The sequence below is a fragment of the Macrotis lagotis genome, chromosome X (assembly GCF_037893015.1).
Source record: "Macrotis lagotis isolate mMagLag1 chromosome X, bilby.v1.9.chrom.fasta, whole genome shotgun sequence".
In the NCBI taxonomy this organism is placed as follows: Eukaryota; Metazoa; Chordata; class Mammalia; order Peramelemorphia; family Peramelidae; genus Macrotis; species Macrotis lagotis.
The window spans coordinates 484,979,417-485,005,995 of NC_133666.1; the positions used below are offsets into that span (position 1 = coordinate 484,979,417).

General features: G+C 33.1%; 1 protein-coding gene across 1 annotated transcript in view; it reads left to right on the plus strand.

The window, feature by feature from the left end:
• DOK6 (docking protein 6) overlaps positions 1-26,579 on the plus strand; it is a 709,371-nt gene that overhangs the window by 481,835 nt on the left and 200,957 nt on the right. The gene's annotated exons all lie outside the window — the stretch shown is intronic.

Consider the following 26,579-nt stretch of genomic DNA (forward strand, 5'->3'; position numbering starts at 1 on the left):
GAGGAAAAATTGGGGAAAATAAATGAGGTGGAAGAAAATCATGAAAAAAAGAGTTGACAATTTGGTAAAGGAGGCACAAAAAATACTGAAGAAAAACTCCTTTAAAAACAGAAGAGACTAAATTGTTAAAAAGCAAAAAGCCACAAAAATCCACTGAAAAGGATACCTTAAAAACAGATTGTAAACAAATGGGGAAAAGTGTAAAAAAATCACTGAATAGATGTTCTTAAAATATAAAATTGGTCAAATGGAAAGGAAGTTACAAAAAATGCTCAGTAAAGAAAATAAAACATTAAAAATAATAACTGGGCAAGTGGAATCTAATGATGTATTCATAAGAAATAAAGAAGCAATAAAACAAAATCAAAAGAATGAAAAAATAGAAGAAATGTGAAATATATCATTGGAAAAACAACTGACCTAGAAATAGATCCAGGGAAGATAATATAACATTATTGGACAGTTCTGCGGTGGGGGGGGGGGAGCCAAGATTTCATCAATTTCAAAAAATGATCAAGGACATATGTCTTAAGTATCTTAGGACCATAGGAGAAAATAGAAATTGAAAGAATTCACTGAACACCTCTTTTAAATAGAGCCCAAAATGAAAACTTCTAGGGATGTTATTACCAAATTCCACAACACCCAGGGCAAAGAGAAATTGCAAGGGGCCAGGAAGAAACAATTCAAGTATTGTGGAACCACAGCATAGACCTTAAAGCTAAAGATTCAACACAAAAATAGTGTAACACTTTTTAATTTTTTTTTTGCTTTTCTGTTTACATGGTCTTTCTCTTTTTGTTATGATTCTTATTTAACTGATTGACTAGTTTGGAAATAAGTGTAACATGATTGTATAGGTATGATGAGAGAGAGAGAGAGAGAGAGAGAGAGAGAGAGAGAGAGAGAGAGAGAGAGAGAGAAACAAGTTTTCAATGCAACATATGAAGCTTCAGTAAAGGTCTATCTATTCTGGTTAGAAGAAGTCTAAAGTCTAGCGTAGGCAGGAGAGATGGAAAGCCTGGGAGAGATTCTTAGCCACAGCACAGCTCAGGTCAAAACTCAGCAAACCAATGTGGCAGCATGTCAGCAGTGAGGGTCCCAACAGTAGGTCAGAAGTCAGAGTTCAGGTACTGAGACCACCTGATGTAACAGATAGGACTGTGTTGGGCTATCCCAATGCAGGAAACAAACAATTTAATAGGCAAAAACTTGGCATACTGTAGAAAACAAACATCTGCCTAGGCATTGTCTTTGCAAGCAATAAAACAGGAACCAGATCCTGGCTCCAAGACAAAAAGCTTGGGACTATGCTCCCTGGATCCCAGTAGCAGAGCTCAAATATCAAAATTAGCAAAAAAAACAAAAAGATCACTAACTTTTTGATAGATACTTTTCTGATAGGAAAATAAAATGACATCTCAGAAGAGGAAAGTGACAAAATGTCTACACGTAAAGCCACAAGGCAATTTATGAGTTCACCTAAAATCTAAAATGTCCTCTTGGAACAGTTCAAAATGGATTTGAGAGACCAAAAACAAGAGGATAAAGAAAAATGGAGAAAAGAAATGAGAGACATGAAGTAGGAATATGAAAAATTGACTGAAAAAAATTAAATCCTTTAAAAATAAAAATGACCAACTGGAAAAAAAGCATGTAAATCTCAATGTAAAGAAAATCAGATTGCCTTTTGTGGTGGGTGGAAGGAGGGAAGAAAGAAGAAAGATTAGGGGGGAAAATTGTAAAATTCAAAATAAATAGAATTTTTAAAAAGCATGTAACTCATCAAAAAAGGAAAACTGACCAACTGGCAAAAGAATGAAACTCAGATAAAAGTAAAATTAATCAACCCAAAAAGGGAAACACAAAAGCTAACTGAAAAAAATAAAACCCTAAAACTTAGAATCATACTAATGAAAGTTGATGAATTTTATAAGATGCCAAGATTCTATCATATAAAATCAAAAGGTTGAAAAAATAGAAGAAATTTTAAACTACCTCTTAGACAAACAACCCACCTGAAAAATAGATCCAGAAGAGATAATTTGCAATTATATTTCTATCTAAAAGGATCAATTAAAAAAAAGAATCTAGAAATTCTTTCATGAAATTACCATGGAAAACAGCCCTAATAACCTAGAACAAGAACAAAAAATATTTGTTGGAAGAATCCATCAATCACCTCCAGAAAGAGATCCCATAATAAGAACTCTAAGGAATATTGTAGTCAAATTTCAGAATTCTCAGCTAAAGGAAAAAATACTGCAAGCAATAAAAAAAGAAGCAATTTAAATAACAAGAAACCACAGTTAGGATTATGTAGAATTTATCATCCTCAACATTAGAGGATCAAAGAATATTATATTCTGAAGAACAATTATGGCTTATAACCACAAATCAACTACCTGCAAAATTCAGTGTATTCTTTCATAGGAAAAGGTGAATTTTATTTTATTTTTTTAAAGGAAGATTTTATTTATTTTGAATTTTACGATTTTTCCCTCATTCTTGCCTTCCTCCCCCCACCCCCCACAGAAAACATTCTGTTAGTGTTTACATTGGTTCCATGATATACATTGATCTCAGTTGAATGTGATAACAGAGTAATCACATCTTTAAGGAAGAAAAATTGAGTATGAGATAGTAAAATTACATAATAATATAACGCTTTTTTCTTAATTTGAGGATAATAGTCTTTGCTCTTTGTTCAAAGTCCATAATTCTTTCTCTGGATACAGATGATATTCTCCATTGCAGATATTCCAATATTGTCCCTGGTTGTTGAACTGAAGGGATGAGCAAGTCCATCAGGGTTGATTATCACCCCCATGTTGCTCGTTAGGGTATACAAAGTTTCATCAGTTCATGCAAATCATTCCAGGCTTCCCGGAATTCCCATCCCTCCTGGTTTCTAATTGAACAATAGTGTTCCATGACATACATATACCACAGTTTGTTAAGCCATTCCCCAATTACAGGACATTAACTTAGGGGCAGCTAGGTGGCGCAGTGGATAGAGCACTGGCCTTGGAGTCAGGAGTACCTGAGTTCAAATCCAGCCTCAGACACTTAATAATTACCTAGCTGTGTGGCCTTGGGCAAGCCACTTAATTCCATTGCCTTGCAAAAAACTAAAAAAGAAAAGGACATTAAAAGGACATTAACTTAATTTTCAATTTTTTGCCACCACAAACAGGGCTATTATAATTATTTTTGTACAAGTGAAGATTTTACCCTTTTTAAATCATCTCTTCAGGGTACAGACCCAGTAGTGGTATTGCTGGGTCAAAGGATACAAACATTTTTTTGTCCTTTGGACATAATCCCAAATTGCTTTCCTGAAAGGTTGGATAAGTTCACAGCTCCGCCAACAGTGTAATAGTATCCCAGATTTCCCACATCCCTTCCAACAATGATCATTATCCTTTCTGGTCATATTGGCCAGTCTGAGAGGTGTGAGGTGGTATCTCAGAGGTGTTTTAATTTGCATTTCTCTAAAAGTAATGATTTGGAGCATTTTTTCATATGACTATGGATTGCTTTGATTTCCCCAGCTGTAAATTGCCTTTGCATATCCTTTGACCATTTTTCAATCAGGGAATGACGTGTTGTTTTGAAAATTTGACCCAATTCTCTGTATATTTTAGAAATGAGTCCTTTTTCAGAAATACAAATTGCAAAAATTGTTTCCCAATTTACTACATTTATTTTGATCTTCTTTACAGTGATTTTGTCTATGCAAAAACTTTTTAATTTAATGTAATCAAAATTACCTAGTTTGTTTTGAATGGTGTTCTCCATCTCTTCCTTGGGTATAAGCTGTTTCCCTATCCATAGATCTGACAGGTAAACTACTCCTTTATTTTCTAGATTGCTTCATTTATTGTTTTTTATGTCCAAATCTTGTATCCATTTGGATCTTATCTTGATATAGGGTATGAGGTGTTGGTCTAATCTAAGTTTCTTCAATACTAACTTCCAATTTTCCCAAAAGTTTTTATTGAAGAGAGTTTTTAACCCAATTGCTAGACCCTTTGGGTTTATCAAACAGCAGATTACTATAACCATTTCCTGGTATTGTACCTAATCTATTCCACTCATCCATGACTGTTTCTTAGCCAATGCCAGACAGTTTTGAGGACTGATGCTTTATAATATAATTTTATATCTGGTAAGGCTAAGCCACCTTCTTTTGCACTTTTTTTCATTGAATCCCTGGAAATTCTTGAATTTTTATTTATCCATATAAATTTACTTACAACTTTTTTCTTACTCATTTAAGTAATTTTTTTAAAAATTTTGATTGGTAGGGCACTAAACAAGTAGTTTAGTTTTGGAAGAATTGTCATTTTTATTATATTAGAGTGACCTCTCCATGAACAGTTGATGCTTGCCCAGGTATTTAAATCTGATTTTATTTGTGTGGGAAGAGTTTTATAATTGATTTCAAAAAGTTTTTGAGTCTGACTTGGCAAGTAGATTCCCAGGTATTTTATTTTCTCTGAGGTTACTTTCAATGGGATTTCTCTTTCTAGCTCTTTCTGCTGTATCTTGATAGTTATATATTGAAATGTTGAGAATTTCTGAGGGTTTTTTTTTATATCCTGTTACATTGCTAAAGTTGCTAATAATTTTTAGTAGTTTTTTAGATGATTTTTTGGGATTCTCTAAGTATACCATCATGTCATCTGCAAAGAGTGAGAGTTTTATCTCCTCCTTCCCTGTTCTAATTCCTTCAATTTCTTTTTCTTCTCTTATTGCTGAAGCTAACATTTCTAATACAATATTCAATAATAGTGGTGATAATGAACATCCTTGTTTCACCCCTGATTTTATTGGGAATGCCTCAAGCCTATCCCCATTGCATATAATGTTTTTTGATGGTTTCAGATAGATACTGCTTATTATTCTAAGGAACAAACCATTTATTCCTACACTTTTTCATGTTTTAGTAGGAATGGGTGCTGTATTTTATCAAAAGCTTCATCAGCATCTGTTGATATGATCATATGATTTCTGATAAGTATGTTATTGATAAAATTAATTATACTAATAGTTTTCCTAATATTGAACCAACCCTGCATTCCTGGGATAAATCCAGCCTGATCATAATGCATTATCCTAGTGATAATTGTAATCAATTTACTAAGATTTTATTTTACATTATTGCATCTATATTCATCAGGGAGCTAAGTCTATAATTTTCTTTCTCTGTTTTAACTCTCCCTGGTTTAGGTATCAGCACCATATTGATGTCATAGAAAGAGTTAGGCAGAGTTCCATCTTCATCTATTTTTCCAAAGAGTTTATATAGAATTCGAGCCAATTGTTCCTTAAATGTTTGATAGAATTCAGTTGTGAATACATCTGGCCCTGGAGGTTTTTTCTTAGGGAGTTCAATAATGGCTTGTTGAATTTCTTTTTTCTGAGATAGACTTATTTAGGTTTATAATTTCCTCTTCATTTAATCTGGGTTACTTATGTTTTTGTAAATATTCATCCATTTCACTTAGATTGTAAAATTTATTGGCATAGAGTTGGGCAAAATAATTATGAATTATTACTTTGATTTCTTCCTTATTGGTGGTCACTTCACCAAAAAGGGTGGATTTTAAATGAAATAAAGGAAATTCAAATTTTTCTTATAAAAATATGGAAATTGGATAGAAAATTCTATCATTAAATACAAGACACAATAAATGCAATCAAAATGTAAAAAAATGGAAAACTGCTGAGCAATAACATTAAACTGGCTACATTCCTTAATGGGAAGACAATATTTATAAATCTTGAAAATTATATTTCACTTAGGAGAGTAAAAAGAAACAGACTAAGAAGGAGGGTGTGGGTACAGATTGACCACGAAAGTTATTTTTTAGTTCATAAGGGCTGAATATATTTTGAGGGATTGTATTTAGAGGGCATGGGTATTAATAGATCATGAAGGGATCTTGTTCTACTTAACATTTTAGTTATAAGGGTTGTAACACTATAGGGAGAGAGGGACACAGTGTACTCAACACTTTAGTTAATGACACTGGTAGTATTATAGGGACAAAGGGAGAGAGTGCACTGAGAATGTTGGAATATAAAGAGATCATGACGTGATTATGCTTTGCATGATATTTTGGTTATAATTAGAGACAGAGAACTTAGAGGGGAGAGCATTAATTTTTCATGAAATGATTTTGTTTTACATTGATTTTAGTTCATGAGGATTGTTTTTCTATAGAGGGTACTTAGATGGTGTGGAATAAATTGATTATAATTTGATAGTATGAATGACTCGAGAAGTATCTAATATGACAGATAGGGGAGTCTACTTAGAGGCTGTAGATAGGAAGTAACTCTGAGGTAATATTGCTTATAAATCATTCAAACAATCAATTAATTTTTCCTACCAATTATTTTTGTAGGGTTTTGCAATTGACAACCTCTCCCCCACCCTCCGGTTTCCTCCCCCTCTCCCCAACAGAGGGAAATTTGGTAATATTTACATTGTTTCATGAAATATATTGATCAAAATTGAATGTCTTGAGAGAAAAAATATATCCTTGAGGAAGAAATAAAATATTAGAGATAGCAAAATTAGGTAAATGAAGATAATAATCTTTGACATTTCTTTAAACTCCACAGTCCTTTCTCTGGATACCAATGGTATTCTCAATCACAGATATGCTAAAAATATCCCTGATTGTTGCACTAATGGAGTGAGCAAGACCATTAAGATTGATCATCAACCCTAAGTTGTTATTAGGGTTCACAATGTTCTTCTGACTCTGTTAATCTCACTAAGATCAATTCATGCAAGTCTATCCAGGTTTCTCTGAAATTCCATCCCTACTGATTTCTAATAGAAAAACAGAACAAGTGTTCCAGCACATACATATACCAGTTTATTAAGCCATTCCCCGATTGATGGACATTCACTCAATTTCCAATTCTTTATCACCAAAAACAGGGTTGCTATGAATATTTTTGTGCAAGTGATGTCTTTACCCTTTTTCATGATCTCTTCAGGGTATGGACCCAGTAGTAGTATTGCTAGGTCAAAGGGTATGCACATTTTTGTTGTCCTTTGGTGTAATTCCAAATTGCTCTCCAGAAAGGTTGGATGAGTTCACAGCTCCACCAATAATGTATTAGTGTCCCAGATTTCCCAGTCTCTTCCATCATTGATCCTTTCTGGTCATATTGGTCAATCTGAGAAGTGTGAGATAGGACCTCAAAGATGCTTTAATTTGCATTTCTCTAATTATTATTTTAGAGAAATTTTTCATTTGACAATAGCTTTGATTTCCTCATATACAAATTTCCTTTGCATATCCTTTGACCATTTGTCAAATGGAGAATGGCTTGCTTTTTTATAATAATAATTATGTATAATAATAATTCATAAATTTGACTGTTTTCTACATATTTTAGAAATGAGTTCTTTATCAGAAGCACCAGCTGTAAAAATAGTTTCCCAATTTACTACATTTCTTTTGATCTTGGCTAGAATGGTTTTGTTTGTGCAAAAACTTTTCAATTTAATGTAATCAAAATTAACCAGTTTGTTTTTTATCTTGTTCTCTAACTCTTCTTTTGTCATAAATTGCCTTCCCCTTTCCATAGATATGACAGGTAAACTCTTCTTTGCTTTCCTAGTTTGCTGATAATATTGTCTTTAATATCTAAATCCTGTACCCATTTTGATCTTATCTTGGTATAGGGTATGAGATATTAGCCTAATCCTAGTTTCTGCCATACTATCTTCCAGTTTTCCCAGAAGTTTTTATGGAAGAATGACTTCTTAGAAGCTGAACTCTTTGGGTTTATCAAACAGCAGATTACTATCATTTCCTGCAGTCTCTTTTGAACCTAGTCTATTCCACTGTCCCACCACTCTGTTTATAGGCCAGTAACAGACAGTTTTGATGACTGATACTTGATAATATAATTTTTGATCTAGTAAGAAAAGCTACTTATGTTTTCATTTTTCATTAAATTCCTTGATTGTATTGACTTTCTGTTTCTCCATATAAATTTACTTACAATTTTTTCTTGCTCACTAATGCAATATTTTGGAAGTTTGATTGGTATGGCATTAAATAAGTAGTTTAATTTAAGTAGGATTATCATTTTTAATTATATTAGCTCAGCCTATCTATGAGAAGTTGATATTTGCCCAGTTATTTAGATCTGACTTTAATTGTGTGAAAAGTGATTTATATTTGTTTTCATAGAGTTTCTGATTCTGCTTTGGCAGGTAGACTCCCAAATATTTTATCTTGTTTGAAGTTATTTTAAATGGGATTTCTCTTTCTAACTCTTCCTGCTGCATCTTGCTACTAATATATAGAAATGCTGAGAATTTATGTAGATTTATTTTAAATCTGGTGACTTTGCTAAAGTTGCTCATTGTTTCCAGTGGTTTTTTAAATGAATTTTTAGAGTTCTCTAGGGAATACCATAATCTTATCTGCAAAGAGTGAGAGTTTTGTTGCTTCCTTCCCAGTTCTAATTCCTTCGATATCTTTTTCTTCTCTTATTGCTGAAGTTAACATTTCTAGCACAATACTGAATAGTAGTGGTGATAATGGGCATCCTTGTTGCACCCCTGATCTTATTGGGAATCGCTCTACCTTATTGCCATTTCATATAATGCTTATTGATGGTTTCAAATGGATACTTCTTCATATGCAAAGGGACAATCCTTTCATTTCTTCACTCTCTAGTGTTTTAGTAGGAATGAGTGCTGTATTTTGTCAAAGCTTTTTCAGTATCTATTGAGATATCCATATGATTTCTGTTAGGTTTGATATTGATATAGTCAATTGAAGTTTTTCTAATATTGATTGAACCCACTGTGCATTCCTGGAATAAATCCTGCTTAGCCATAGTGTATAATTCTAGTGATAACTTGCTGTGATCACTTTGTTGAGATTTTTGCATCCATATTCATTAGGAAAATTAGTCTATAATTTCGTTCTCTGTTTTGACTCTCACTGGTTTAGGTATCAGCAGCATACTGGTGTCACAGAAGGAATTAGGCAGAGTTCCATCTTCACCTATAGGTCCAGATAGTTTATATTTAATGAAAATTATTGTTCCTTAAATGTTTGATATAATTCACTTGTAAATCCATCTGGCCCTGGAAATTTTTTTCTTAGGGAGTTCATTGATGGCTTCTTGAATTTCTTTTTTTCTGAGATAGGGTTATTTAGCTTTTTAATTTCCTCTTCATTTAACCTGGGTTAAATGGGCAACTTACATTTTTGCAAATATGCATCCATGTCACTTAGTTATTCAAATTGATTGGCATACAGTTGGGCAAAATAGTTCGAATTATTACTTTAATTTCCTCTTCGTTGATGGTGAGTTCACCTTTATCATTTGTGATACTAGTAATTTGTTCTTTATTTCTTTTTTAAATCAAATAATCAAAAGTTTATCTAGTTTATTTTTTTTCATAAAACCAATATTAGTTCAATAGTTTTCTTGCTTTCAATTTTATTAATTTCTCTTTTAATTTTTTGAATTTCTAGTTTGGTATTTAATTGAGGGATTTTAATTTGTTCTTTCTCTAATTATTTTAGTTGCATTTAGTCCATTGATTACCTCTTTCTCTATTTCATTTATGTAAGAATTTAGTATTATAATATATTCCCTAATAACTGCTTTGTCTGTATCCCATAAGTTTTGGAATATTTTAACATTATTGTTATTTTCTAGGATTAAATCATTAACTATATCTATAATTTGTTATTTCATCCTCTCTTTCTTTAAAGTGAGCTTATTCCCAATTAATTTTAGGTGCATCTCTCTATGGTCCATTATTACAAGTGATTTTTATTTCATTATAGTCTGAAAAAAGGAAATATTCACAATTTCTGCCTTTCTGCATTTGATTATAAGGTTTTTATGCCCCTATTACAAGGTCAATTCTTGTATAGGTGCCAGGTACTGCAGACAAAAAAGATATATTCCTTTCTAATCCTGTTCAGTTTTCTCCAAAGCTCTTTCATCTATAGGTTTTCTACTATTCTACTTACTCCTTAACTTCTTCTTGTTTATTTTAGGGATAGATTTATCTAGTTCTGAGAGAGGGAGGTTAAGTTCTCCCACCAGTAGAGTTGTATTGTCTACATCTTTTTGTAACTCATTCTGCTTTTCCTCTAAGAATTTGTATGCTATATCACTTGGTGCATATATATTTAGTATTGAAATTGCTTTGTTGTCTGTGGTACCTTTTAGGAGGCTATAGTTTCCTTCCTTTTCTTTTTTAATGAGCTCTATTTTTGCAGCTGCTTTGTCTGAGATGAGGATTGTTACTGTGGCCTTTTTCATTTGAGCTGAAGCAAAATATATTCTGATTCAACATACATTTCTGTATGTATCTCTCTGCTTCAAATGAGTTTCTTGTAAGCAGAAAATTGTAGGATTCTGATTTTTAATCCATTTTGCTTTTTGCTTATGTGTTATGGGAGAGATCATCTCATTCACATTCAAAGTTATAATTACTATTTATTGCCCTCCATGCTATCTTTCCTCGGTTTGTATTTTTCCCCCTTTTCACCTTATCTCTATTTACCAGTATTTTCCTTCCCACTTCCTTCAGTGTGTTTTCGACCTTATATCCAACCCCCATACCCTTTCTTTCCCCTTTCCCTTTGGCCCTACTTCCTTCCCTTCCTTCTGTCAGTTCCTCTTTTCTTCCCCCTCTCCCTTTCCCCTCTTAATACTTGAAAGGTAAGATAAGTTTCTAAACTCAACTGAGTGTGTGTGTGTGTGTGTGTGTGTGTGTGTGTGTGTGTGTGTGTGTGTTTGTGTTTTGATCTTTCTTTGAGCCAAATATGAGAAAAGTAAGATTCAGGCAACTTTCCCCTCCTCCCTTCTTCCCTCTATTGCAATAGGACCTTTGCACCTCTTCATGTGATGTAATTTACTCCATGTAATCTCCTCCATCCTTCTGTCTCTTTACTGTCCTCCTTTTTTAAAGATCTATTTCTATTTTTTTGCTTTTTTTATTTATTTTTCATACAAATGCACATGTATGTTTTCAAGTTGCAGAATCTCCTTCCATCCTCCCTTCCTACCCCATACCCTCAGTAACAAACAGGTTAGTATTGTTATTTTTGGTATGAAGGAAATATTATTTTTAAATCATTCTATCAGAGTCACAGTCAAGTCAAGAGTGTATGGGAAAGTATATTCTCCCTAATAGAGTTACAATTCTCAAGAGTTATGTGAAGTTTTTCTCCCATGTGAAAATATAGCCAGTTTCATCTTATTGGATAACAGCTATGTTTTTTGATAGCACTTCGAGCTTATCAAGCATTCAAGCTTTGATTGTTCATGATTAGATTGATAGTACTTGATAGTGCTTGACTGAGAGTTCTATTTGATAAATAACATTTAGTGATGAGGCACAAATATCTATTATATTAGAGGGAAAGAAGGGTGGGTATGAACAATGAGTAAGTGCTATTCAATAGATTTGACCCAGAGAGGGAATGAAATACATTCCCACTTGGGTTTAAAAATCTATTCTACTCTACAGGAAGTGGTGTAGGAAGGGAAAGAAAAGAGGAAAAAGGCTCTGATCAAAGGGAAGGTGAAGGTACAAGTGAAAATAAACTGAAAGTTCAATTTTGAAAGAAAAGTTAAAGGGGAAATGGATTAAAACTTTGGTGAGTAGGATCAGAGAAACAGAAAGAGAGAAAATATTAATTGAGAAAGGTAGCATGAAGGGAAATACAGAATTAGTGATATGAATGGAATGAACTCTCCCATAAAATGGAAGTGGGGAGCAGAATGGATTAAAAACTAGAATCTAACAATATATTGTTTATAAGAAACACACTTAAAGCAGAGAGAGATACACAGAAGGTAAAGGTAAAAAGCTGGAACAAAATATATTATGTTTTAGTTGAAGTAAAATAATCAGGTTTAGTGGTCCTGATCTCTGAAAAAGCAAAGGCAAAAATAGATCTCATTGAAAGGGATAAGGATGGAAACAACATCTTTTTAATAGGCACCAAAGATAGAAGCTATGTAATTATTAAACGTGTATGCACTTAATGGTATAGCATCTGAATACCTAGAATAAAAGCAGGGGGAATTACAAGGAGACATAGACAAGAAAAACTTTAATAATGGGGGAATCTCAATTTCCTCTCTCAGAACTAGATAAGTCTAACCATCAAATAAACAGGAAGGAACTTAAGAAGGTGAATAAAATCTTAGAAAATTAGATATGATGGACCTCTGGAGAAACCTAAATGGGAATAGAAGAGAATATACCTATTTCTCTGCTGTACATGGCACTTATACCAAATTGACCACATACTATGGCATAAAAACCTAATAAACAAATATAGACAGGCAGAAATGATAAATATATTCCTTTCAGATTATGATGCAATGAAAATTACATGTAATAAAGTGTCACACATAGATAAATCAAAAATGAATTGGAAACTAAATAACTTAATTTTAAACAAACATCAAAGAGCAAATCATAGAAATAATCACCAATGATATCCAAGAAAATGATAAAAAAAGTACTCAACATAATTGAACATAACCATCAGCAAAAACTAACAGAAATCAAATAATTATGTCAATAGATACTGAAACACCTTTGATAAAATTCAATCCATTCCTATTAAAAAACACTTGAAATTATAGGAATCAATAGAGTTTTCCTTAAAATAATAAACAGTATCTATATAAAACCACCAACAAATATTATGTATAATGGGGATAAACAAGGAGTATTTCCAATAAGATAAGGGATGAATCAAGGATGTACTTTATCACCATTCTATTCAATAAAGTATTAGAAATGTTAACTTTAGCAATAAAAGAAAAAAAGAAATTAGAGAAATGAGGAAGCAAAGCTTTCACTCTTTGCAGATGAGATGATGATATAATTAGAGAATGTGAGTAAATGATTTAAAAATCTCCTTGAAGAGAAAAATGGAAAAAATAGAATGGAGGGAAATACAGAATTAGTCAACTTAGACTGTAAATATGAATGGGATGAACTGTCCCATAAAAAGGAAGCAGATTGCAGAATGGATTTAAAACAAGAATGCTACAATATGTTGTTTACAAGAAACATTTGAAGCAGAGAAACACACACAGGGTAGAGAGAAAAGGATGAAGCCAAATACATTACTTCAACTAAAGTAAAAAAATATCAGGGGTAGCCATCCTGCTCTCAAATAGAGCAAAAGCAAAACCAGATCTCATTAAAAGGGATAAGGTATGCACCTAGTAGTATAGCATCCAAATTCCTAGAGGAAAAGTTGAATGAATTACATAGACAGCATAACTTTAATAACTTTAATAATGGGGGACCTCAACCTCCCTCTCTTAGAACTAGATAAATCTCACCACAAAATAAATAAGAAAGCAGTTAAGAAGGTGAATGAAATTTAGAAAATTTAGATATGGTAGACCTCTGTAGAAAACAGAGGGGATAGAAAATATACTTTTTTTTTTCTGTTGTACATGGCACCTACACCAAAATTGACCAAGTACTAGGGGATGAAATTCACAAATCAAACTGAGAAAGGTACAAATCAAAATGCATATTTCTCAGACCATGTTGCAATAAATATTACATGTAATAACTAATCGAAAACCAAATAACAATTTTAAATAATGAGTGATAAAAAACAAATCATAGGAATAATCATTAATTATATCCAATGAAATGATTAAAATGAGACATAATACCAAAATTTATGGGATTCAGCCAAGGTAGTTTTGATGGAAATGATATCTCTAAATGTTATATGAATAAAATAGAGGAAGAAGAGACCACTGAATTGGGTATGCAAGTAAAAAAAAGCTAGAAAAAAACAAATTAAAGATTCACAATTAAATACCAAATTAGAAAATCTAAAAATTAAGGGAGAGATTAATAAAATTGAAAGCAAGAAAACTATTCATCTAATAAATAAAATTAAGAGTTGGTCATGAAAAAGACAATAAAATAGATAAACATTTGGGTAATCTGATTTAAAAAAAAGAAGATAATCAATTTATCAGTACGTAAAAAGGAAAAGAGTGAACTAAACACCAATGAGGAGGAAATTAGTGAGATAATTCAGACTATCTTGCCACAACTGTATGCCAACAAATTTAGTAACCTGAATGATATGGTTGAATATTTACAGAAATACAAACTGTTCAGATTAACAGAAGCAGAAATAACATACTTAAAGAATCCCATTTCAGAAAACAAAATTGAAGACCCCAACAGTAAACTCCTAAGAAAAAGTCTCCAGGTCTAGATGGATTACAAGAGAATTCTACTAAACCTTTAGGGAACAAATATTTCTTATTCTACTTGAACTATTTTAAAAAATAGAAGGAGTTTACCACATTTCTTTTATGATACAACATGGTGCTGATACCTAAACCAGAAAGAACCAAAACAAAGAAAATTATAGACCAATATCCTTAATGAATATTGATGCAAAAATCTTAAACAAAATTTTAGCAATGAGATTACAGCAAATTATCTACTACAATAATACACCAATATCAGATAGGGTTTATACCAGGTAGGCAGGGATGGTTCGATATTAGGAAAACACTCAATATTGCAAGCAAAACCTTGCACTGCTAAAGAAATAGGTTGATGAATGACCTTTTCATCACATGGGGAAATAGCAAACTGTTTCTTCCTTTCCCTCACCAATATTCACCATGTTCAACTGAATTGAAAGGCAGATTTCCCCAGTGGAAACCTGCCACTTTGCTGGAAGAAGTAGTTTTTCAGGTGTAAACTCTCTGATCAACACAATTACTAGTTTAGCAAAGACCACATCAAGGGGTGATGAGGATTATCTAAAGACATTGTAGGTCACAGTTTTAATATCAGGAAATTAAATTTTTAAACTGGAAAAAATGCTTTAAAAATTATGTGGTCATTTGGGATTCATGGCATTGTCAAGTTGGTTATGCTAAGCTATGTACAATGTTCAATTTAACAAACATTTATTAAGAATTATGCCATTTCAAAAGTTCAAGAGACATAGTTCTTGATAATTTGATCATTCACATAATAATTAATAAAGCATTATTAATGAAAAGGTCATAATGCCAAAGAGCTTCATGGCATTGGAGTCTCAGCTTTTCTGGTCCTTGGAATAGAGGTATTGTTGAGGGTGGCAATCAAATCTGATTGGCTAACAATTAATGAGAATAAATATTACAATGAGGGCCTGGATTTATTCTTATGAACTATGATTAAGTTATTTACTTTTACATTACCTAGCTTGGCCAATCTATTCAAATAATTTATCCCCTTCCAAACCTGAGTAGAACATAATAGACTTCTCCACCTGGGTGTCCTGAATAAAATTGTTAAAAAAAAAGTTAATCCAATCTTATTATCAGCAGTGTCCTTCAGAGACTGAATTTTTGAAATATGTATCTGAGAAAAAAGGAAAATGCTGAATCTACCCAAATTACTGATTATTAATAACCATTTCTCTTGGTAGACACTAAGGCACTGCTCCTATAATCAAAGAGACTATAATTTAAGAGACAAATGTGGAATGTGCACATACCTATAGTATAAATTATTATCTAACACATTTTATTTAAGAGAGGTACAAAAATGGCTATGAGCAATAAGAGAGAATTGATCATTCCTGAGGGAATAGGGGAATAAAGAATGCTTAAAGCAGGCTTCTTTTTATAAGATTATGACAATCAAGTTTTATTTCTGTCATTTTCATTTTCTATTTTTTGTCATTGGTGAGTTGTTTAATAGATTAGGTGTAAAGTAATTCCAAAATATTAGCCAAGACCATTAAATTATATACAACCCTGAAAGGGAAGATATGACACATCTAACTTGAGAATTTTATTTCTCTTAGGACAATGAAACAGTCAAATATAACTGAAGAGACTAGATTTAGAGGATATGGGTGTAGTTGAGTCTTGTCTCTCCATTAAAAAGATCCAATATTTGAGATAAAAGGCCTGATGAAAAGCAGGAATGTTAATTCTAAACTTAAGTGTCTCAGTATCCTTTGACCCACTTCACTTCTGTTGTGCTGACAAGGCTTAGCACTTTGTCTGTTGAGGGCATCATAAATTGGGTGGCTCTGAATCAGTATCTCTGGTAACTTATAATCATTTGTAAAGTTCTCAGGCGAGATCTACAGAGCCTGCCAGTATTTAGAACCCTCTAAGATCATTATAGTTAATTAAAACAGGGTTTGACTTAATCCTTACTTCACTTAACAAGGGGTAAAGTATCCTGGATGGGAGGGAGTAAAGTGTGGGAGAAAAAAGACTTAGTTCATGAAATGATTTGGCTTTAAATGATATTTTGGTTCATGAGAATTACATGTCTTTGATGGGTACTTGAAAAGGGGATAAAGGAAAAAAAAGATTATTTTTTGACATAATTCAAGAATGTCAGATTAAACAGAAGAGGGGAGAGTACTTAGTAACTTTGAGGCAAAGCTGCTTACCAAACAGTCAAGCAATCATTCAATCAATCTGTGATGGTACTTTCATAATGATTGTTTATCAAGTAATAAATTAATCAACCCGTGATCAATGAAAGGTGATTAATAGTACCTGAGTGATAAATAACAATAAATGAAGAGGAATAAGATTTAAAATTTTGATTTTGTTTTTCTTTTTGTTTTTGCAAGGCAATGGGGTTAAGTGACTTGTCCAAGGTCACACAACTAGGTAATTATAAAGTGTCTGAGGCTGGAATTTGAACTCAAGTCCTCCTGACTCCAGGACCAGTACTCTAACCACTGTGCCAGCTAGCTACCCCAAAATTTATAATTTTAATGGGAAAGAAGAGAGGGTGTGAACACTTCATAAATTATATTCAGTAGATTTTACCCAGAGAGGGAATAAGATACTTTCCCAATTGAGTTTAAAAATCTATCCTACTCTCCAAACAAGGGGGAGTTAATGGAAGGGATAGCTAAGTAAAGAAGAGACTGATAAAAGGGAAGGCAAAGATATGTGAAAATAAATTGAAAGTTAAATTTTAAAAGAAAAGTTAAAGGTTAAAGGGAATAAAACTTTGATGAAGAGGAATAAGAGGGAAGGAAAGAGAAAAATTGAAAAAATAGAATGGAGGGAAATACAGAATTAGTCAACTTAACTGTAAATATGAATGGGATGAACTGTCCCATAAAAAGGAAGCAGATTGCAGAATGGATTTAAAACAAGAATGCTACAATATGTTGTTTACAAGAAACACATTTGAAGCAGAGAAACACACACAGGGTAGAGAGAAAAGGATGAAGCCAAATACATTACTTCAACTAAAGTAAAAAAATATCAGGGGTAGCCATCCTGCTCTCAAATAGAGCAAAAGCAAAACCAGATCTCATTAAAAGGGATAAGGTATGCACCTAGTAGTATAGCATCCAAATTCCTACAGGAACAGTTGAATGAATTACATAGACAGCATAACTTTAATAACTTTAATAATGGGGGACCTCAACCTCCCTCTCTTAGAACTAGATAAATCTCACCACAAAATAAATAAGAAAGCAGTTAAGAAGGTGAATGAAATTTTAGAAAATTTAGATATGGTAGACCTCTGTAGAAAACAGAGGGGATAGAAAAGAATATACTTTTTTTTTTCTGTTGTACATGGCACCTACACCAAAATTGACCAAGTACTAGGGGATGAAATTCACAAATCAAACTGAGAAAGGTACAAATCAAAATGCATATTTCTCAGACCATGTTGCAATAAATATTACATGTAATAACTAATCGAAAACCAAATAACTTAATTTTAAATAATGAGTGATAAAAAACAAATCATAGGAATAATCATTAATTATATCCAATGAAATGATTAAAATGAGACATAATACCAAAATTTATGGGATTCAGCCAAGGTAGTTTTGATGGAAATGATATCTCTAAATGTTATATGAATAAAATAGAGGAAGAAGAGACCACTGAATTGGGTATGCAAGTAAAAAAAAGCTAGAAAAAAAAACAAATTAAAGATTCACAATTAAATACCAAATTAGAAAATCTAAAAATTAAGGGAGAGATTAATAAAATTGAAAGCAAGAAAACTATTCATCTAATAAATAAAATTAAGAGTTGGTCATGAAAAAGACAATAAAATAGATAAACATTTGGGTAATCTGATTTAAAAAAAAGAAGATAATCAATTTATCAGTACGTAAAAAGGAAAAGAGTGAACTAAACACCAATGAGGAGGAAATTATTGAGATAATTCAGAGCTACTTGGAACAACTGTATGCCAACAAATTTAGTAACCTGAATGATATGGTTGAATATTTACAGAAATACAAACTGTTCAGATTAACAGAAGCAGAAATAACATACTTAAAGAATCCCATTTCAGAAAACAAAATTGAAGACCCCAACAGTAAACTCCTAAGAAAAAGTCCCCAGGTCTAGATGGATTACAAGAGAATTCTACTAAACCTTTAGGGAACAAATATTTCTTATTCTACTTGAACTATTTTAAAAAATAGAAGGAGTTTACCACATTTCTTTTATGATACGAACATGGTGCTGATACCTAAACCAGAAAGAACCAAAACAAAGAAAATTATAGACCAATCTCCCTAATGAGTATTGATACAAAAATCTTAAATAAAATTTTAGCAATGAGATTACAGCAAATTACTACTACAATAATACACCAATATCAGATAGGGTTTATACCAGGTAGGCAGGGATGGTTCGATATTAGGAAAACACTCAATATATAATTGAACATATCAATAGTAAAACCAACAGAAATCATATGATTATTTCAAAAGATGTTGTGAAAACCTTCTATAAAATACAACATGCATTCCTACTAAAAACCACTAAAAATTTCAGAGTAAATGGAGTTTTCCTTAAAATAATAAGTAGTATCTATCTAAACCTATCAACAAATAATGGGGATAAACTCTGAGCACTTCCAATAAGATCAGGTGAGAGTCAAGGATGCTGATTATCATCATTACTATTCAACATAATTTTAGAAATGTTGGCTCTAGCAATAAGAGAAGAAAAATAAATTGAAGGAATAAGAATTGGCAATGAGGAAGCAAAGCTTTGACCTTTGCAGATGATATGATGGTATACTTAGAGAATCATTTTAAAAAACTCCTTGAAATTATTAACAAATTCATCAAAGTAGCAGGATGTAAAACAAACCCACATAAATCATCAACATTTATATGCATATACATACATATACATATACATTCATACATGTATACATATACATATGTATATGCATATACATACATATATATGTAAAACAAAGCCCAAAAGCAAGAGATATAAAGAGAAATTCCATTTAAATTAACTGTAGACAGCATGAAATTCTTATGAATCTACCTCCCAAAACACACCCAGAAACTGTATGAACTCAATTACAAAGCACTTTTCACACAAATAAAGTCAGATCTAAACAACTGGAAAAATTTCAATTGCTCATGGTTAGGTCAAGTTAATATATTAAAAATAACAATTCTACTCATATTAAATTACTGAAAGTACTTATTCAATATCATAACCACTCAAACTAGCAAATAATTGTTTTTTAGAGCTAGAAAAATAGCAACAAAATTCATCTGGACCACCAAAAAGTCAAGAATAGCTTGGGATTTGATGGAAAAAAAAGTAATGTAAAGGAAAGTGGTCTAGTTCTACCAGATCTAAAACTATATTTTAAAGCAGCTGTCATCAAAATTACCTGATATTGGTTAAGAAATAGAGTAATGTATCAATGGATTAGGATAGGTACAAAAGAAACAGTAGTAAATGACTCCAATAATCTACTATTTGACAAACCCAAAGACATTCATTTCCTGAACAAGAACTCATTATTTGACAAAATAGTTGGGAAAACTGTAAAATAGTATGAAAATTAGGCATTGATCTATATCTCATATCCTATATCAAAATAAGATCAAAATGTGTACAGGCTTTAGACATAAAGAATGACATTATAGATAAACTTAAAGAACAAGAAATATTTTATCTATCTGATCTATGGAAAGAGGACAGATAGATGACAAAACAAGAAATAGAGTACATTATAAACTGCCAAATGAATGATTTTTGACTATATTAAATTAAAAAAATTTTGTACCAATAAAAACCAATGCTGTCAACATTAGAAGGAAAGCAGAAAGCTGGGAAACAATCTTTACAACTAGGAGTTCTAATGAAGGTCTCATTTCTAAAATATATAGGGAATTGCATCAGGCTTAAAAGGTTGCAAGTCATTCCCCAATTGATAAATGGTCAAAGGATATGAATAGACAGTTTTCAATTAAAGAAATTAAATATATATATATATGTATATATATATACATATATATAATCATATGAAAAATACTTTAACTCAATAATGATTAGACAAATGCAAATTGAAACAACTATGAGGTATCACCTCACACTTCTCAGATTAGGTAATATGATTTAAAAAAGGGAAAATGATCAATATTGGAGAAGTTGTACAAGAATTGGGACTTTAATGCATTGCTGGTGGAGTTGTGAAATGATCCAACCATTTTGGAGAGCAATGTGGAACTATGTCCAAAGAGCAATAAAACTTTCCATACCGTTTGACCCAACAATTCCAGTTCTAGGTCTATACACAGAAGAAACCATAAAAAAAATTGGAAAAATTTTACATGTTCCACCATATTCATAGCAGAATTTTTTGTAGTGATAAAGAACTGGAAATTGGGGGATGCCTGTCTATTGGGAAATTGTTAAACTAGTTATGGCACATGTATATTATGGAATACTCTTGTTCTATAAGAAACCATAAAAGGTCAGACTATTGAAAAGCCTGGAGAGAATTACAGGATATAATACTGAGCAAAGGGAGCAGAACCAAGAGAACAATATGCACATTAACAATATTGTGAGATGATTAACCCTGATGGATGCAGCTTTTCTCAGCAGTTTAGAGGACTAGGTAAACCCTATTAGACCAGCTATGGTCAACATTATCCCCATACAGAGGAAGAAAAACAAAACAAAATAAATCCTTTCAAAACCTGAGGAATACTAGATTCACTTTAAAAAAAATTCATATATTTCTTTCCTTTTATCTTAACTTCTCAATCCCAAAATGGCTGGCCTATAAACATGCTTAACACATTGCTTAAATGTAATATTAACCTGACTGTTCACCCCTGGGTGGGGGAGGGGAAGGTAAGAAGGGAAGTTGGAAAGAAATTTTGTAACTTAAAATATGCATAGACATCTGGATGAATGTTAAAAAAAAACTTTCAAACCATGTATTTGGAAAAGCAAAATCATTAAAAAAACATATTGATATACATTTTCTTTTTTTGCTTACATTTACAATGAATATATCAAAATGAAATTCTATTGTTGCATGAAATGATCATGATTTTTAGGTCTCTGGACACATGATAACACCAATCTGTCAAATGTAAGATTGGGCAAGATGACGTGTAACTTCCAGGTTTAGATCTATGATGCTATGATGATAATTCCTTATATCATTCCTTCTACATAGCCTCTATTTTATAAGGTTTTGCAGCACTGATCAGGAATTTCTAATCCCCTTCATTTATACATATTGTTTCTTTGATATAAAACTTCAATTATTTGGTTATTGTAATACTTTATGACCACAGTCATATGATCTCATCACAGTTATATTGATATGCTAAAGATTAGCCTCTGTTATATGAGGCTGTGTTTAGCATTACTTAAATAACTATTCTGTTTTCAAGGGCAAACTAGCCTATTCTCTTCTCTTTCAAATTTTGGACCAATTTATTTTCATTTTGTATTGTTTCTAGCACATATATACCTATTGAAAAACAAATTCAAAAGGTTGTTCATATAACTAACATGTTATACTCTTTTTTATTTTTTAAATTTAATATTTATTTATTCTCATTTTGTATAAATAATGTTTTTATACATTAATAAAATATTCTTGTTTAAGAGTAAACAAAATACCCCCTCCCCCTAAAAAATATAGCCTCGCTTGAGTGATAAAGTAAAGGGGAAAAAATTAAAACTAAAATTTTTAAAAAATAGTAATAATTATATGTATGGTCAGGTGGTGTATAGCACCAGCCCTGGAGCCAGGAGCACCTGAGCCCATATCCGGCCCCGTACACCCAACAATCACCCAGCTGAGTGACATTCAAGCCATCCCAACCCAACTGACCCGCAAAAAACAAAAAAAAGAAAAAAAGACATAAAATAAAATAGTGATAATAGTAGGGGCTGCTGGGTGGCAGACAGAGCACTGGCCCTTCAGCCAGGAGCAACCGGGTCCAAATCCGGCCTCAGACACCCAACGTCACCCTGCTATGTGGCCCCAGGCAGGTCACCCAGCTCCATTTTTCCTGCACCTCCCCAAAAATAATGATAATTAAAAATGTGCTTCAGTCTGTGTTCCAACACCACCAACTCTGTCACAGGTGGATCACATTCTTTGTGATAACTCCATCACAAAAGTTACTTCCATATTTTTCCACCATTGCCATTGCTGATCACAATTCCCTCCTTTTGTATTTCTCCACTACCATGTACTATATTTTCTCTCTCCTTTCACTCTGACTCTGCTATAGGATAGCTGAGTGGTAAGGCAGACAGATCGCTAGCCCTGGGATCAAGAGGCCCAAGCCCACATACCACCCCTTAGGCCCAGCATCCACCTGGCCCTATGGTCCTGGATAGGCCATCCAATCCCAGCCCCTTGCAAGAAGTAAAAAAAGAAAATGTGTTATATCTGACCACTCCCCCCCATGGTCCATCCTCTCCTCCTTCATTCACATCCCCACCCCTTCCCCCTGCCCCAACCCTTCTTACTCCAGATATCTGTACCCCATTGAGTATATATGCTGTTTCCTCTCCTAGCCACCTCTGATGAGAGTGAAGATTCCCTCATTTCCCCTTGCCTTCCCCCCTTCCAAATCATTGCAATAGCTCATTGCAACAAAGAAAAATTTTATTATATCTTATATTCTTATGTTACATTATATTATATTATTATATTATATTATAACCTATTCTCCCTCTCCTTTTTCTTTCTCCCATAACATTTCCTTTTTTTTCCTATTGACTCCATTTTCACATCATAGTTTATCTTCAAATTCAGCTTTCTCCTGTGCTTCATCTATAAAACCTCCTACCTGCTCTGTTAATTGAGAAGGTTCATATGAGTATTATCAGTGTCATTTTTCTATACAGGAATACATGCAGTTCATCATCACTATGTTCCTCAGATTTTCCCTTTCACCTCCAATCTCTATGCTTCACCTGAGTTCTGTATTTGAAGATCAAACCTTCTGTTCAGCTCTGACCATTCCAACAGGAATATTTGAAATTCCCCTGGCTCATTGAAAGTCCGTCTTTTTTCCTTAGAAGAGGACATTCAGTTTTGCTGGGTAGCAGATTCTCGGTTGCATTCTAAGTTCTTTTGCCTTCTGTTATATTATATTCCAAGCCCTACAAGCTTTTAATGTTGTTGCTGCTAAGGGCTGTGAGATCGTGATTGCAGCTCCATACTATTTGAATTGTGTCCTTCTGGCTGCTTGTAATATTTTCTCTTTGAATTAGGGGTTCTGGAACTTGCCTATAATATTCCTGGGGGTTGGTTTTTTGGGATCTCTTTCTTGGGGGGATTGATGGATTCTCTCTATTTCTATTTTGCCCTCTGCTTCTAGGATATCAGGGCAATTTTCCTGTAGTAATTCTTTGCAAATGATGTCAAGGCTCTTTTCTTGATCATGACTTTCAGGTATTCCTATAATTTTTAAATTATCTTTCCTAAATCTGTTTTCCATATCAGTTGTTTTTTCAATGAGATATTTCACATTCTCTTGTAATTTTTCATTCTTTTGGTTTTGAAGTATTGAGTCCTGATTTCTCATAAATTCAGCAATTTCCCTGAGTTCTATTTTTTGTCTGAAGGATTTGTTTTCCTCAGAGAGCTTTCTTATCTCTTTTTCCATCTGGTCAATTCTGCTTTTTAAAGCATTCTTCTCTTCAATAACTTTTTGAACTGTTTTATCCATTTGACCTATGCTGGTTTTTAGAATGCTATTTTCTTCAGCATTTTTTTTATTTCCTTGACTAAGCTGCTGACTTTGTTTTCATGTTTTGCTTGCATCTCTCTCATTTCATTCCCCAGTTTTTCTTCTAACTTCCTCATTTGATTTTCAAAGTCGTTTTTGAGCTCTGTCATAGCCTGAGCCCAATTTCTGTTGGGCTCACAGGCAAAATATTTCTCAGTGGTGTTCCTCTTGTTTCTCTGTTTGCTCATTTTCCCAGCCTAAGCCTGCTTTTTGGGGGTGCTCCCTGAGCTTTTAGGCCACCAGTGTGTGAGGCTCTGTCTTCCCTCCTGGTCTGTGAATGACTATAAGTGCCCCCTCTCTGCCATGGGGCTGAGGGGGTATCCCTGCTGTTCTATGGGTGTGCCTAGACTGCAATCAGGATCTGAATGTGGTCAGAACCCTAGAGTAACATGTTATACTCTTGACAGAAGGTATTTTCCTGCACTTGCTTTTTCCTTTATGAATAATTAGCCAAACCCTTTTAATTAATGAGAGATATTATTTATGAAACATTACAATGTTCTAGGAATTTATATCTGGCGTCTTCAGTCTATTTCTCTTCCTTACCACTTCTAATTTTACTATTATCATGCTACTCTTTGTCTATCCAAGTTTAAAAATAAATAACATCTTTCTAAAAAAAAAAAACAAAGACAATGGTAGATGTTGTTGCCAGAATGAGCCTGTAGGGAGTGGTGATAAATGGAGGTAAATAAGAATAGTGGCTCACCCAAATGTGCATACCTTTTGATCCAGCAATACCATTACTGGGTTTATATCCTGAAGAGATCATGAAAAAGGATAAAAGCATCACTTGTACAAAAATATTCATAGCAGCCCTGTTTGTGCTGGCAAAGAATTGGAAATTGAGTGAATGTCCATCAACTGGAGAATGGTTGAACAAATTGTAGTATATGTACATTATGGAACAATATTGTTCCATTAGAAACCAAGAGGGTTGGGAATTCAGAAAAGCCTGGAAGGATTTACATGAACTGATGCTGAGCAAGATGAGCAGACAGAAGAACATTGTACACCATAATGGCAACATGGGGTTGATGATCCACCTTAATGGACTTGCTCATTTCATCAGTGAAACAATCAGGGACAATTTTAGGTTATCTGTGATGGAGAATACCATTTGTATCCAAAGAAACAATTGAGTTTAAACACAGACCAAAGACTATTACCTTTAATTTTTTTTAAGTTGTCTTATTATGTAATTTTACTATCTCTTAAGTTTTTTGCCTTTAGAATATGATTTTTCTCTCAACACATTGAATTTAGATCAATGATAGCATGGACACAATGTTAAGGCTATCAGACTGCCTTCTGTATGGGTGGTGGAAGGGAAGTGATATTGGGGAAAAATTTTAAATTCAATAAAAATAAAAATACTTTAAAAAGAAATTAAATTCAAAAGAAAGATCTAAAAAAGACTAGTGACTTGCTAGCATTCTGTTAGCACAGGAGCTGGAAACCCCAATTTTCACTTGCTATTTCTTCTAAATACTCCTTTTTCCTCCTCTAGGGAGAAAGTAAAGAGTCAAGAGATCTTGATCATTGCTTTAATTCTTTTTCCTGCCATAATATCTCAATCCAGATCCTGAAGACCTGTATATTATGATCCAATTTTAAATAGTCAACAGCATGGGAACAATTCCCACATTAAGAGGAAAGTTTTTCTATCATTAAATCAAAGCAACTTGGAACTGCTCTTGTTGCACTTTTTTGATAAGAAGGATAGGCACATATGTCATCTTCTTTTATAATCTTTAGATTTTAACAAGGATCTCAAGGTTTCTTCCACTTTCATACTGTTCTTGTAAGCAAATTCAGATTTGTTTGATTTCAATATTTTATAGAAGTAAATATAATTCTTCACTAAAGCTCTACCATGATGATTCATCAAGGAAAAGAAGTGTGATTCTGAGTTGTCAAATACTATGTGAGTAGAAATCTAGTGTTTCAAAAACCATCAATCTAAAGACTTTTAGGATGGGGGATGGAGCAGAGATGGCTGCATGAAGGCAGATTCCCCTGAAACTCCTTCCCCCCAAAACTCAAAAGGCCATCAAATTATGTCTCTAGTCAAAATTTAGAGGGGCAGAACCCACAGAAAGACTGAGTGATACAATTTCCCAGTCCAAGATAACTTACAAGTTGTGCAGAAAAGGTAGGTTTCACTGGACATTGATTGGAAAAAAGCCACAGCAGCAGTGCATTACAGCACAGACCAGGGATCACTGGAAACAGCTTGAAGGGGTAGTGAAAGAACTCTGCTGCACCAGAATGAATGCAGAGTGAAGAGCACCAGCCTCAGAACCTTCAGTGAGAACTTTCAGCTGGAATCAGGGAAGCCAGCCTGTACCTCCAGAGCACAGCCCACAGACAGTAAGGGCGGGGCGGTCAGGGGAGACTGAAGAAATCTCTCTGCTCTCCCTGGGGCAGAACTCTGCTGTTTGCCCACACTCAGACACA